This window comes from Aegilops tauschii, chromosome 6 (assembly GCF_002575655.3).
Source record: "Aegilops tauschii subsp. strangulata cultivar AL8/78 chromosome 6, Aet v6.0, whole genome shotgun sequence".
Taxonomy (NCBI): domain Eukaryota; kingdom Viridiplantae; phylum Streptophyta; class Magnoliopsida; order Poales; family Poaceae; genus Aegilops; species Aegilops tauschii.
This window is the reverse complement of record NC_053040.3, coordinates 8,981,652-8,997,810: the sequence shown is the minus strand read 5'-3', so window position 1 is coordinate 8,997,810 and position 16,159 is coordinate 8,981,652.

Here is a 16,159-nt window from a genome sequence, read left to right as displayed (position 1 = left end):
GAGGACACTCGGCAAAAACCAACATACGCCGAGAGCCGAACACGGCAAATAGATTCCACATGGTATGTCCGTTTGCGACTGACAGCTCCATGAGTTAGGGGGCTCTTTGCCGAGCTCCGCTAGGGTGCTCGGCATACATTCTCAAGAAATAAGTTCCTCATGTAATTTACAGCCATTGATGTGTCGACGTCTAGTCAGCAGCCACGTCATCCAATCCCTGGCCGACTTGTCTTCCAAGCGCCTAGCTACTTCTTGCTCTCGGAAAAGCCAGCCCGATCTAGGGCTAGTGCATTTCCCAGGAGGGCCTATCGTAAACACCTCTGTCGGCTCTCGGGAAAGATTGTGTCACCTCCTTGGAAAATATGGTGAACATGGTTAAAATAAAATGATGAAAAATATATTCATGCTAACCTACAAAGGAAGGAAAGTTTCTGTTTTCTATTGTTTATGGGCTTCGCAGGAATTTTTAGGAAGGAAGGTACGGAATTTATAACCGACCTCGTGGGACACGTAAAATCATGATTTTATTTGCATATCTTCCACGCCAAGTTGCTGAACCGACATATTTTTGTCGAATGTTTCAGACAGTAGAACTATAAGAATAAATTCACATGGTGATGAGAGATTGCAGATCTGCAGGGCGGGGACATGAAATCATGTCCAAAAGCGGCATTGAAAATCCCATATGATGTCTTTACGACATGTCTACGCCTTGTGCAGCCGAAGGAGGGGCAGGTCCCGCCACCGGGGGTGAATGTACCTCGGTGGCAAGCCCGACCGAGGCGTTTAAATCCATGAAAAATCACACAATGCCGGAAATCCTCGAGACCTGGCACGGTGTCATCACATGGCCCCTGTAGGGTGTGTTAAAAGTTTGAGCGTGTTTCATAGAAGCCTGACCGGAGGCCGTTTGTAAATTGGACCATCTCCCAGGTAGTTTCTAGCTATCGATAGGGAACGTGTCCGGTTTGTGAAGCAAGTGCGGGGCCTATTGCTCCATTGACCTCAAAACTTCTTGTTCTCTCAAAGGAGACCATCGCATGACACATGCCAGCTCCCGCATTTTTTGGGCCCACCAGCAATATTTGAGACATTTATTGTACTCCTAGGGGTTCAATGCGGTAAATTGCATATCTGCATGGCGGGCACATGAAATCATGTCTAGAAGCGGCATGGAAAATCTAATATAATGTCTTTGCGACATGTGTAGAACTTGTGTAGCCGAGGGAGGGGCAGGCCCCGCCACAGGGGGGCGAATGTACCTAGGCGGCATGCCCAATCGAGCCGTTTAAATCCACGAAAAATCATACAATGCCGGAAATCCTCGGGACCTGTCACGGTGTCATCACATGGCCCCTGTAGGGTGTGGTAAAAGTTTGAGCGTGTTTCATAGAAGCCTGATCGGAGGCCGCTTGTAAACTACACCATGTCAAAGGTAGTTTCTAGCTATCGAGAGGGAACGTGTCCGTTTTGTGAAGGAAGTGCAGGTCCTGGTGCTCCGTTGGCCTCAAAACTTCTTGTGCTCTCAAATGAGGCCATCGCATGACACGTGCTAGGCCCCCACATTTTTCGGGCCCTCCTGTAATATTTGAGGTATTTATTGCACTCCTAGGGTTTCAGCGTGGGAAATTGCAGATCTGCACGGCGGACACATGACATATTGTCCAGAAGCGACATAGAAAATCCTATGTGATGTCTTTGCGACCGACATGCATAGGCCTTGTGCAGCCGAGGGAGGGGCAGGCCCTGCCACCGGGGGGGGGGGGGGGAGGTTACCTCGGCGGCATGCCCACTAGTGCAGAACCGGGATTTAGCACCGGTTCTGTAACCGGCACTAAAGGGTGGGGACTAAAGGTCCCCCCTTTAGTACCGGTTTGGCACGAACCGCCACTAAAGTGCCACCACGTGGCACATGCCAGGGCCGGGTGCGGGGATACCTTTAGTACCGGTACCGGTTGGTAACACCAACCGGTACTAAATGTTTGGGGTGGTTTTGGTTTTATTTTTTGTTTTTACTATAATTTTGTGTTTTCAATTTAATTTAGAGATTGTTTTTACATTATAATGAGTTGTTAAATCATTTGGTGAAAGTACCATAGATTAGTTTCAACTGGATGCAGAGCTAGCTAGCTAAGTGATCAAGTGTGTATATATATATATATATATATATATATATATATATATATATATATATATATATATATATATATATTACTTGATCCATGCATCCAGTTGAAACTAATCTGCGGTTTCTTTCATAAATAAAATAATAACTCATCATCATCATATTAATATAAAAACTCTTGCATCATATATCATCACCAACAACAGTACTAGCTAGCTAAAAATCATCATATATAGTCGTCATTACCACTATTAATCATCATAGTCGTTACCGCTATCTAATCACCACCAACACTAGTTTAAAGAAGAGACATTCACTTGTACGAGAAGCAAAGATATCATCAAGTTCAACATGGTCATGAGGTTAAGTTCAGGATCGACGAAGAACACGGACATGAGAGGACAAGTATTAAGAGCATGTTAATCACTCTTGCTGCTCTCTCTCAGGTAAAATAGCATAGAACAAGTATAGCTCTCCTGATTCATCATATTGGAGCATGCAGATGAATCTGTCTCCTAATCATGGGCTGCGCTTCTGTTTGCTGCCCCTAGTACTTCTCTGCGATCCTTCACAATTTTGCTCCAGTCTTTCACTATTAAGCATTCCTCGGTTGTAGAAATCCTGAATGCACTCATGTGCAATGTAGGATATCTTGGCCGTAAGCTAACCATTGACATGCAACCTTTAGTCTCGATCCACTGAGGCACAACTGTCATCGGGAGTCCCTGTTGAAGAACATCGCGTATAGTAACATTACTTAGCAATGAAATTTAGCTTGAAAAATAATGTATGCAAAAGATGCACTGAGGACAAATAGTAAAAATCTTACCATCTTTCCTAAATAGATGTGACCGTAGTTTAATACGATCACTATTGGTCGCACGTTTTGAGTACTAAGATTTTCAAATTCAGGAAAATAATTTCTCTTGACATCATCAAGATCCTCAAGCCATGAAACATAATGACTTATCTCCTCGCAGTTTAGTTCAGCCCCGGGACAGTGGACGGTACTGCCTACCAAGTAGTTTTTTAATATTTTTTTTCTTTTCTGCTTTATTTATTTTCTTTTATTTATTTCTGAGTAGTTTTTTATATAGTTTTTTCTTTTCTGCTTTAATTATTTTCTTCTATTTATTTCTGAGTAGTTTTTTATATAGTTATTTTCTTTTCTGCTTTATTTATTTTCTTCTATCTATTTCTGAGTAGTTTTTATATAGTTTTTTATTTTATGATTTATTTATTTTCTTCTTTTTATTTCTGAGTAGTTTTTTATATAGTTTTTTTCTTTTCTGCTTTACTTATTTCTTCTAATTATTTCTGAGTAGTTTTTTATAGTTTTTTCTTTTTTGCTTTATTTATGTCAGAAAGGGTTGAAAGTTGACGACGTGGCTTTGAATGGTGCATAATAAACGCACAAAAAGTCCGGAGTTATAATAAGTTTAAAAGAATAAAGTGCCTTTGTAACAGATGAGTTTTCGTCCAAAACCCTGATACTTCGAAAGAGAGTGTCCAGTTTGTACACGAAGTGCATCCAGTTTTTGCCGTAACCATCTCTACTTTTTTCCATATGCCATGTGGGTGAAATGATGATACCATGCCAAGTTTCAACCTTTTCAGAGTTCAGTTGTAGTGCTTTTCAATTGCAAGGTCATTTAGCTCAAAACAAATCAGTAAATGCATCAAAAATATCAAATTATGTCAGAAACGGTTGAAAGCTGACGACGTGGCTTTGAATGGTGCATAATGAACGCACAAAAAGTCCGGAGTTGTAATAAGTTATTAAAATTTTGAATAGCCGGTGTAACAGATGAGTTTTTGTCCGAAACCCTGATACTTCGAAAGAGAGTGTCCAGTTTGTACACGAAGTGCATCCAGTTTTTGCCGTAACCATCTATACTTTTTTGCACATGCTATGTGGGTGAAATGATGATACCATGCCAAGTTTCAACCTTTTCAGAGTTCAGTTGTAGTGCTTTTCAATTCCAGGGTCATTTAGCTCAAAACAAATCAGTAAATGCATCAAAAATATCAAATTATGTCAGAAAGGGTTGAAAGTTGACGACGTGGCTTTGAATGGTGCATAATTAACGCACAAAAAGTCCAGAGTTGTAATAAGTTATTAAAATTTTGAATAGCCGGTGTAACAGATGAGTTTTCGTCCGAAACCCTGATACTTCGAAAGAGAGTGTCCAGTTTGTACACAAAGTGCATCCAGTTTTTGCCGTAACCACGCTACTTTTTTGCACATGACATGTGGGTGAAATGATGATACCATGCCAAGTTTCAACCTTTTCAGAGTTCAGTTGTAGTGCTTTTCAATTCCAGAGTTATTTAGCTCAAAACAAATCAGTAAATGCATCAAAGATATCAAATTATGTCAGAAAGGGTTGAAAGTTGACGACGTGGCTTTGAAACCTATCTAAATGCTCTTATATTTCTTTATAGAGAAATACATAAAAAATACATTAATTATCGCTGATCTTTTTGTGTACAATCTGAATTGACAATATGAGTCCTCACCGATTTAGAAACCAGAGAAAACTCATATTGAGGCCACAAATTCTACACATAGAGTTCAATGAAGACCAAGTGGTTGTGATAATTTGAGAAGTAACATATTTAAAGTGGTCAAAACCCTATTAGCGGAGCGAGGTGGGACTAAAAAACGGCTGCAACTAAAAACCTCTAGTACTGGTTTGTGGTACGAACCGGTACTAAAGGTGCTTGTGGGGCCCCAGCCGGACCATGGCGTGCCACAGCCTCTTTAGTATGGGTTCGTGGCACGAGTACTAAAGGTTCGCCACGAACCGGTACTAATTAGCTCCACCCGCCTAGCCGTTCGAACCGGCACTAATGGACACATTAGTGCCGGCTCAAATTCAAACCGGTACTAATGTGCTTCACATTAGGCCGTCTTTCTACTAGTGGCCCAATCCAACCGTTAAATATGTGCCTGCTAGAAGTGAGTCATCTTATATCAATATGTGTTTGCAAGAAGCGAATCATATAGAATGTAAATAGTTCTGGAAGTTAATTTAAATAAAACTTTCCGAAAGCATTAATTGGAAGCTCTTGGTAAAAGGTCCTGACCCAGATCTCAGATCCTTCTTTACGAAGAGGAGTACTTGAAAAAGGTCTTAACCTAGATCTCAGATGATTGTTTACCGAGAGTGCAAGCATGTGTCAAGCTACTGCTGCTTCAAAAAATGCTTGAAGCGATAAGGAACAAGAGGCTATGAATCATTTTTCTTTTTCAAGTGAGATAAGATACTCATGGCATTATCCTCTTTTACTTATGACAATGTGTGGCATAAATTACCCAATCTTAGATCTCTGTAGTTGTTGCATGTTTACGATTAATTTATCACCCTAGAAGGGTTCACTTTATCTATTGCCTAACACTGATGGTAATTAGTTCATCAACTAATCATGGTTCTGAAAATTGTTATATGGTATTCTTCAGTCATGCATCTACTATTAATTATTTCTCTCCAAGTGGTCAATTTATGTGTCCTAACTCTTAGTCACCAAGCAATTGCAATTCAACTTAATTCAACAAAGTCTAAGAAAGAGCTCTACATACTCAATTATCATTTAGTCTTCCATGATTGCTAGTACTCAGAGCATATTTTTAGAACAAATGACATCCATCGAACATAGGGAAAGATAGGGGCATAATGTTTCGCCTCCCAACTCATTTATCATAGAGATAATTGTCAACAATAATAATTCATGATCAAATATATTTGACTGGTCATATGTGCTTAGATCTTTCTCCACCACATGATGCTTGCCAACTAGAGAACAGGTTGGGATAAGGAATTGACACAACATGAAAATAAATAGCATTAAAGTAAATAACATGAAAGTAAAAGATAGGCCCTTCACAGAGGGAATCAGAGGTTGTCATGCGCTTTTGGTTTTTGGATGCACAAACTCTTAATGCAAAGGAACGTCACGTGATACTGCCCCTTGAGATAGCAACCTTTATTATGCAGTCTGTTGCCTTTATTCTTCACCATCACAAGTTCGTACCACGCTTATTTTCCCTTACAATAAAAGATCACATTTAATTTAGGAGCAATTTTATTGCTTTTTGCACCGATGACAACTTACTTGAAGGATCTTATTCAATCCATAGGTAGATATGGTGGACACTCATGTCAAGAAACTGGGTTTAAGTGTTTTTGGATGCACAAGTAGTATCTCTATTTAGTGCAAATTTTTGCCTAGCAAAAGATCCTACGCAAGCACCACATGCTGGAGGATCCATAACAATATAACTTCTATGCAAATATACCCAAACATAACTCATTACGTTGTCTTCCTTGTCCAACTTCAACTAATTTGCTCAAGTTTGAAAATAATTAATGAGTAGTCACAATCATAAAAGATGTCCAAGATAATATATTTACATGTGAAAGTTCTCTTCCTCATACCAATCATTCATGAATTGCTTGTATGACCAATATTAAATAGCAAGCAAAATGGGATACAAGCATATGAAGCACATATAATTTCAACTTTATGATATGAAATTCTTTCACAATTTACTCATAGGATATAAGTGAAGAGCAAGAGCAAATGATAAACTACTCCAAAAAGATATAAGTGAAGATCAAATGAGTAGTCAAATAATTAAGTAGCTATGTTAGGACTCTCTCTCAAAGAAAGATTTCAGATCTAAATATCTTATTAAATAGCAAGCAAAATGGAAATAAAAGGACACACCAGGTATAGCACAACTCATGTGAAGAAGTAAAAACTTAGGCTCAATGAAAACTGACCAATAGTTGTTGAAGAAGAAAGGTGGGATGCCTACCGGGGCATCCCCAAGCTTATTTGCTTGAGACTTCTTGGAATATGAACTTGGGATGCCTTGAGCATCCCCAAGCTTGAGCTTTTGTGTCTCCTATTCCTCTCATATCACGGGTTTTCTTAATCTTAAAATTTTCATCCACTAAAACTCAACAAGAACTCGTGATATAAGTTAGTATAGATCAATGCAAAACCTTATCATTTTCTACTGTAACAAATCACTAAAATTATAATTTAAAATTGCATACTAAATGCCTCTGCATATTTATTAATCCTATCCTCAAATAGAACCATTAAACAAGCCAACATATGCAAACAATGCAAACATAACAGCAATCTGCCTAAACAGATCAGCCTGTAAAGAATGCAGCAAGATCCATACTTAATTAACTCCAAAAATTCTGAAAATTTACCACACTGTAAAGAATTTATAATAGCATTCTTTATCCAAATTTCAAGATTTTATGACATACTGACTTTTCTAGGGAATTTTTGCAATAGCAGAAAACTTTCTGTTTTGAAACAGCAACTCATTCACTTGCAAATTGAGCATGGTAAAGGCTACACTTGACATTTTTATTAAAGTAAAAGATACAAAACTTTATTCTAAATAACAGAAAGCAAATATCAACAAAATGAAATGATGCTCCAGGAAAAACACATATCATGTGACGAATCAAAATATAGTCCCAAGTGAGGTTACCGATAATGTTGAAGACGAAAGAGGGGATGCCTTCCTGGGCATCCCCAAGCTTAGTTGCTTGGGTCTTTCTTGAATATTACCTTGGGGTGCCTTGGGAATCCCCAAGCTTAAGGTCTTGCCACTCCTTATTCTCCACATATCAATATCTCACCCAAAACTTGAAAACTTCAATCACACAAAACTTAACGGAACTTCATGAGATGGGTTAGTATGATAAACACAAATCATTCACTTAGGTACTGTCAAAGACAAGATCCATAATTGTTCTCACATAATGTCTACTGTACTCTATCATTTCCACAATTTATATCACTCAATATAAGCTATGGAAATGCTAAAACAAGCAAACTATGCAAACATGGCAGATTCTGTCAAAAACATAACTGTCTGTAATGATCTGAACAACCACCATACTTATGCAACTCCAAAAATTCTGAAAAAATAGGACAACGTGGGTAATTTGTATATCACTCATGTGTCAAAAATTCATAAGTTTTTGACGCTCTGATCAATTTATAAAAATTCTGCACTGGGAGCAAAAGTTTCTGTTTTTGCACATAATCAAGTCAACTATCATCCACACTATCCCAAAGGCTTTACTTGGCACATTATTGAAATAAAAGCTATAAAACATTATTACTACAGTATCTTAATCATGTGAGCACACAAAAACAGGAGGTAAAAGTGTTGGGTTGTCTCCCAACAAGCACTTTTCTTTAATGCCTTTCAAGCTAGGCATGATGATTTCAATGATGCTCACATAAAAGATAAGAATTGAAACACAAAGAGAGCATCGTGAAGCATATGACTAGCAGATTTAAGTCTAACCCACTTCATATGCATAGGGATTTGTGAGCAAACAATTTATGGGAGCAAGAATTAACTAGCATAGGAACGCAAAACAAGCATGACTTCAAAACTTTCAACACATAGAGAGGAAACTTGATATTATTTCAATATGTAAAAGCATAAGTTCCTCTCTCATAGTAATTTTCAGTAGCATCATGAATGAATTCAACAATATAACTATCACATAAAGCATTCTTTTCATGATACACAAGCATAGAGAATTTATTACTCTCCACATGAGCAAATATCTTCTCATCAATAGTAGTGGGAGTATCATATGAGACTTGAATACTAAAAATTCTTTCCACATTAAAAGAGTAATGTTCAGTAAAAGGGTATTCATACTTATGACAAGTATCATAATAGCAATCATCACTCTTTTTCATAGCATAAGTATCATTGCAATAATCATCATAGATAAGAGGCATGCAATCATCATAACTAATTTGATCATTCAAAGTAGGGGGACTAAAAAGATCATCTTCATTAAGCATAGCATCCCCAAGCTTGGGACAAACATTAGTTGCAGAAAATACATTCTCAAACACAACATCCTCATCAAGCATAGCATCCCCAAGCTTGGGACAAGCAAATATATTCTCAAACACATCATTCTTATCAAGCATAGCATCCCCAAGCTTGTGGCTTTGCATATCACAAGCATAACCACTCCCATCATTAATAGTATAAATAGCACCAATAGTATAGCAATCATCCTCCAAGTTGGTGCCATAAATATTTTCAAGATTATAAGAAGTATCATTATCTTCCCAATCATAATTATCACAACATGCAATAGGTATAACAAAATCATCCTCAAGTGTATCATCTTCCACAACTAGTTTTGATTCATTCTCATGAGGCATATCAATAATAGGAGCAACATTATTTGGGAGAGATACCTCTTTACCTTTAGTTTTCCTTCTTTTCTTCTTCTTCACCACATTATGTGTGGGTTTATTTAATTCTTCCGAGCTTCTTATTCATGAGATTGGTTGGATAGGAAGCTCCTCCTCATCACCTATTTCATCATGAGAGACAATAGAAGAGAAAGTGGAAATCTTTACCCTTTCATTAGTATTCCTTCTATATTCCATTGGTTTTCCCGTCTCTCTATAGTTGGCAATATAGGCATTTTCATTGCAATTTACCACACAAAACATATAGATGTGTTTCAATTGATTTTCAATGTCATTTGAGAGAATGAAAACTTCAAACCAACTATATTTATGTGTCAATTCTTCACACCCCAAAAATAGATAAAGCTCATTATATAGTTCAAGGGGGGTCGAATCATTACAATATTTAGCCATGATTTGATCATGAAAAAGTATGCATTGAAAATTAAGTTGACCATCTTTATTGCAAAGATCACAGGTGATAGAACAATGAGAACATAATTTAGTAGCAAATTCATCTATCACGTTGAGCAAAAAGTTGGTTTTATCATGTTTATGCTTCTTACAAAATATATCATCCATATAAGGCACATCTTCACAAACTCTATGCACTCCACAAAAATTGACATGCTTATAAGAAACATTTTGTCATGACTAGGGCAATCATCATTAGTATTATGGATATTCATAGAGTACATACTAACAACATTGCAATCATGCTCATCATTTGTGCTAATTTTTTTATTAAATTCTTCTTCTATCAATTGAGCACAATTTTCAGAATCCTTATTTTCATGAAAAACATTATAAATATGCATAATATGGGGCAAACTCAAATCCATTTTTTTATAGTTTTCTTTTTATAAAACCAAACTAGGGATAAACAAGAAACTAAAAGATTCAATTGCAAGATCTAAAGATATACCTTCAAGCACTCACCTCGCCGGCAACGGCGCCAGAAAAGAGCTTGATGTCTACTAGACAACTTGTTCTTGTAGACACGTGTTGGGTCTCCAAGCGCAGAGTTTTGTAGGACAGTAGAAATTTTCCCTCAAGTGGATGACCTAAGGTTTATCAATCCCTGGGAGGCGTAGGATGAAGATAGTCTCTCTCAAGCAACCCTGCAACCAAATAACAAAGAGTCTTTTGTGTCCCCAACACACCAAATACAATGTTAAATTGTATAGGTGCACTAGTTCGGCGAAGAGATGGTGATAGAAGTGTAGTATGGATAGTAGATATGAGTTTTTGTACTGCGAACAATAAAAAACAGCAAGGTAGCAACTAGTAGAATGGAGCACAAACGGTATTGCAATGATAGAAAATGAGGCCTAGGATACATAATTTCACTGGTGCAATCTCTCAACAATGCTAAAATAGTTGGATCATATGATTATCCCTCAAAGTGCAATAAAGAATCACTCCCAAGTTCTTATTAGCGGAGAACAAAAGATAGAAATTGTTTGTAGGGTACGAAACCACCTCAAAGCTATTCTTTCTGATCGATCTATTGGGCTATTCCTGTAAGTGTCACAAACAGCCCTAGAGTTCGTACTAAAATAGCACCATGTGACACACATCAACCAACTCTAATGTCACCTAGATACTCCAATGTCACCACAAGTATCCGTGAGTTGATCATACGATATGCATCAAACAACTTCATAATCAGAATATTCAATCCACACAAAGAACTACAAGGAGTCCCCAAAGTTTCTATCGGAGGAAAGATAATGAAAACGTGCATCAACCCCTATGCATAGATTACCCCAATGTCACCGCGGGAATCCGCAAGTTGAGTGCCATAACATACATCAAGTGAATCAATATGATACCCCATTGTCACCTCGAGTATTCATTATGCAAGACATACATCATGTGTTCCCAAATCTGAATATTCAATCTGACAATAACAAAACTTCAAAGGGAAAAGATTCAATTCATCACAACAAAGGTACAGAGGGGAGAAACATCATATGATCCATCTATATTAACAAAGCCCATGATACATCAAGATCGTGACATCTCAAGATCACGAGAGAGAGAGAGATGAGACACATAGCTACTGGTACATACCCCTAACCTCGAGGGTGGACTACTCCCTCCTCTTCATGGTGGCCGCGGGAATGATAAAGACGGCCTCCAGTGATGATTCCCCCCTACGGCAGGGTGTCGGAACAGGGTCCAGATTAGTTTTCGGAGGATACAGAGGCGTGCGGCGGAGGAGTTCGAGTTCTAGGTTATCCATCGGAGGTTTCTATATATATGTGAATTTTTGGCGTTGGTTTCACGCGAAGGGGAGTGAGGGAGTCCTGGATTAAGGGGTCCTTGGGTGTCCGGGCTATGTGATGTGGGCCAGACTGATCGGCTGTGAAGATACAAGACAAAAGACTTCCTCCCGTGTCCGGATGGGACTCTCCTTTGCGTGGAAGGCAAGCTTGGCGTTCGGGTGTATAGATTCCATCCTCTGTAAACCGACTCTGCACAACCCTAGGCCCCTCCGGTGTCTATATAAACCGGAGGGTTTAGTCGGTAGAGGCAATCACAATCATATAGGCTAGACATCTAGGGTTTAGCCATTAAGATCTCGTGGTAGATCAACTCTTGTAATCCTCATATTCATCAAGATCAATCAAGCAGGACGTAGGGTATCACCTCAATCAAGAGGGCCCGAACCTGGGTAAACATCGTGTCCCCCGACTCCTGTTACCATCGACCTTAGGCGCACAGTTCAGGACCCCCTACCCGAGATCCGCCGGTTTTGACACCGACATTGGTGCTTTCATTGAGAGTTCCGTTGTGTCGTCATCAGAAGGTTTGATGGCTCCATCAGTCATTTACAACGATCCTGCCCTGGGGGAGGTTTTTCTCCCCGACCAGATATTCGTATTCGATGGCTTCGTACTGCGGGCCAACTCGCTCGGCCATCTAGAGCAGATTGACAGGTACGCCCCAGGTCACCAGATTAGTTTTGGAAATCTGGATTATGTCGGTGATATCCGAGGAGACTTGATCTTCCAAGGGTTCACGACCCCAACCTCTGCTCTGGCCTTAAATCCGGAGTGCATCGTCAGGTCTGAAGACGGGATTCCTGAGCCCGCCGGACTGTCTGCGGTCCCCCGGCCCAGTACGGGAGAGCCGGAGAAAGTATTGTCGCTGGCAACCATCATGAGGCCAGACTTTTCTCTGGACACTGGCTCCGAACCCTCGGAGTCGGCATTGTGTGAGCTTGGCCAAGGAGTCGCCTTCCCGCCGTACTCCACGAACTCTCTTCTCCCTGACCAAACCTCGCCTTTAAGCGAGGCCCTGGACTTGATGCGATCCCTCGTTATTACAGAGGAGCAATGTCCGAACTATGCCCATCCCGGACTAGGGGCTGAGAGCGAGGAATTTTACGTCCCACCCCACCACCCACTTCATAGCCATTGTCGAGGATTTAACTGACATGCTCGATTATGGCCCCGAAGACATCGACAGTATGGACGACGATGCCGGAGAAGAGCAGGCCCAAAACCCGCCGTTTACCGGACGCTGGACGGCCACCTCTTCGTATGACGTGTACATGGTGGATACACCCAAAGAGGATAACGGCGATAATGAGAAGAATCTAGTAGAGGATAAACCTCCTGAGATACAACCAAACCACCGATGGCGCCGCTCTAAATCACGCCATGGAAGAGACAACAATACTCCGGAAGACGCCGAAGACCAAGAAAACACCGTCAAGCCAACCCCCGAACAGCATGATCGGGAAGATGGGCAAGTTAGCCCTGATGAACAGGCTGTACACGAGGACTCGGCGGACAGTAATTACCTCCCACTCTCCGAGGATGAGGTGAGCCTCGGCGATGAAGACTTTATCGTGCCTGAGGAACCCCCCGAGCAGGAACGCCTTAAGCGCCGGCTAATAGCCACTGCAAGGAGCCTAAAAAAGAAGCAACAGCAGTTTCAAGCTGATCAAGATCTACTCAACGACAGGTGGACTAATGTCCTGGCAGCCGAGGAATACGGCCTCGAGCGCCCAACCAAAAGTTACCCGAAGCATAAACTTCTACCTCAATTCAACAACGAGGCACTCGAGCCCATACCATCAGCGCGTAACGCGGCTGACCGACCACCACGTGGCCTGGACAAAACGGCGACTCAAGCCGAACACCGGCCCATACTACCTCGCCGTAAAGGTAGAGACACAACAGCTCGGGGATACACATATGACCTGCGGTAGGACCTGGAAAATAGAGCAGGTCAGACCAGATCGATCTACGGATCGCGTGGGCGTGCCCCGACGCGCGACGACGGCTATCTAGCCGGGCGCGACAGGCATAACCACGTCCGGGCCAAAAACCGCAGACGAACTCCATCCGAGCTACGTCGCGACTTGGCCCGATATAGGGGCGCCGCACACTCCCTCTGCTTCACTGATGTAGTAATGGAACACGAATTCCCAGAAGGGTTCAAACCCGTGAACATTGAATCATATGATGGAATGACAGATCCCGCGGTATGGATTGAGGACTTTCTTCTCCATATTCATATGGCCCGCGGTGATGATCTCCATGCCATTAAATACCTCCCACTAAAATTAAAGGGACCAGCCCGGCACTGGCTAAACAGCCTCCCAGAGACCTCCATTGGCAGCTGGGAAGACTTGGAAATCGCCTTTCGCGACAATTTCCAAGGAACATATGTCCGGCCTCCGGACGCCGATGACCTCAGTCACATCATCCAGCAGCCCGGAGAATCAGCCAGGAAACTCTGGACTAGATTCCTAATTAAAAAGAATCAAATTGTCGACTGTCCGGATGCCGAAGCACTCGCGGCCTTTAAACATAGCGTCCGCGACGAGTGGCTCGCCCGCCACCTCGGCCAAGAAAGGCCAAAATCCATGGCAGCACTTACCGTACTAATGACCCGCTTTTGCGCAGGAGAAGACAGCTGGCTCGCTCATAGAAGCAATAGCGTGAGCTATCCTGGCACCTCCGAAGTCAGGGACGGCAATGGCAAGCCACGACACAATAAAGACAAGCGTCGCAACAATAATGCAGGAACCCAAGACGCAACAGTCAACGCCGGATTTAGTGGCTCCAAAACCAGTCAACAGAAGAAGCCATTCAAGGCAAACAGAGATAGTCCGTCCAGCCTAGACAAGATCCTGGATCGGCCCTGTCAGATCCATGGCAGCCCCGACAAACCCGCCAACCATACCAACATAAATTGTTGGGTTTTCAAACAAGCCGGCAAGCTTAATGCCGAACGCAAAGGGAAGGGGCCGCCCAGTGACAGTGAGGAAGAAGAGGCTCGCCTACCGAGCACCGGGGAACAAAAGCAATTTCCCCCCGAAATAAAAATAGTAAACATGATACACGTGATGCATACCTCTGAAATGGAGCGCTTACACTCTAAGGGGCACACGGTGGCTACCATAGCCGAACTACAAAGCGGCCTCCTCAATCCGCATACCTCATCGGTCATTAAACCCCCGACCTCTACTACACAGGAGTGGTCAATCTTATAGCTGGATTAGCAGCTCCGCCTCCGTCGTTCGCCTCTTACACAAACAAAGCTTGCACCGCGCATACATAACTATGCACTCAAAATAGCCTGGTCATCGACGGAGGCACAATACGATTAGGCCTACAAAGCAGACCGTCCAAACCTTAGCCTTTTCTCTTTTCTAACTATTATCTTATGTTCTTGCCACAGGTGATGCAATACCTGTCCGTCCTATTGACCCGAAAGGAATCTTTATGAGCCCGGATTTCCTACAAATAACCAGGGATTGCTCCCTTTAAGGAAGCATTTTCACGGAAGCACAGCAGTGCAGGCGTGCGACAAGTGGTCCAAAGGATTTCTTATAGACCAACAATTTTTGAATCCTGTACAGATCCATTTTCCTCCGCCCTCGACCCTTGGCACATAAAATGGCATGGGTGCTAGTGTCATAATCTGCAATATTACGTTCGACGTACCAATCATACTTTAAGTGAACATAATCCGTCTTCAGCATTTGCTTTTCCGCATACAAACATAGCTTGCTTCTTCGGTTGTTCCACGCTGACACCTCGGCACAAGTCGCCAAGGGCTTGATACGGCAACATATGGGTTGCCGAAAAAAGTCCGAACAGCTTTATAGCATACTTCGGTGTCACGAGTTTGGCATTATATGCATCAGCTCCGAATCATGTCTTTGGTCAATAGTTGGGTTGCTCGGCTCCTGTGCTTGCTACCCTACGTTCCGTCTTATCGCCTAGGGTAGTAAAGGGAGAACTACTGCGATTGTGTTTTCGGTTCACCTGGTCAAAACACCCCAGTAGAGAAAGCCGAAAACTGACTGTCATGATACGGCTATAGCTGGTCAACCACTCGATGACTTATCAGAATCTTTCGCGATTTCTTCCGTATTACACGAAGGACCGTTTTTTCGGTAACCTATGTAACGCAACCGTATTCGCATAGCTGTACATACCAGGGGCTATATCGTACACCCACCGTAAAACTCCTATGGCTAAGTGAAGGTGTTAAAGCCCTATAGTCCGATTGCCTAGTTCGCCGCACCGATACCTCCGTTCCGGACCAAGACGTTGGGTTAAGAGTGATCAGGTGCTATTCCGAACACCCCCGCATTATATGCGAGGGGGCCGAATCCGACGATTGGCAAACTTTCAGGTTATAAGAAACGGCCGCACAGGAGGAAAAAATTCCAAAGGTATATAACACAGTTTTAAACGTATCATAATATTGTTTTCACAATTCTGGTACAATTAT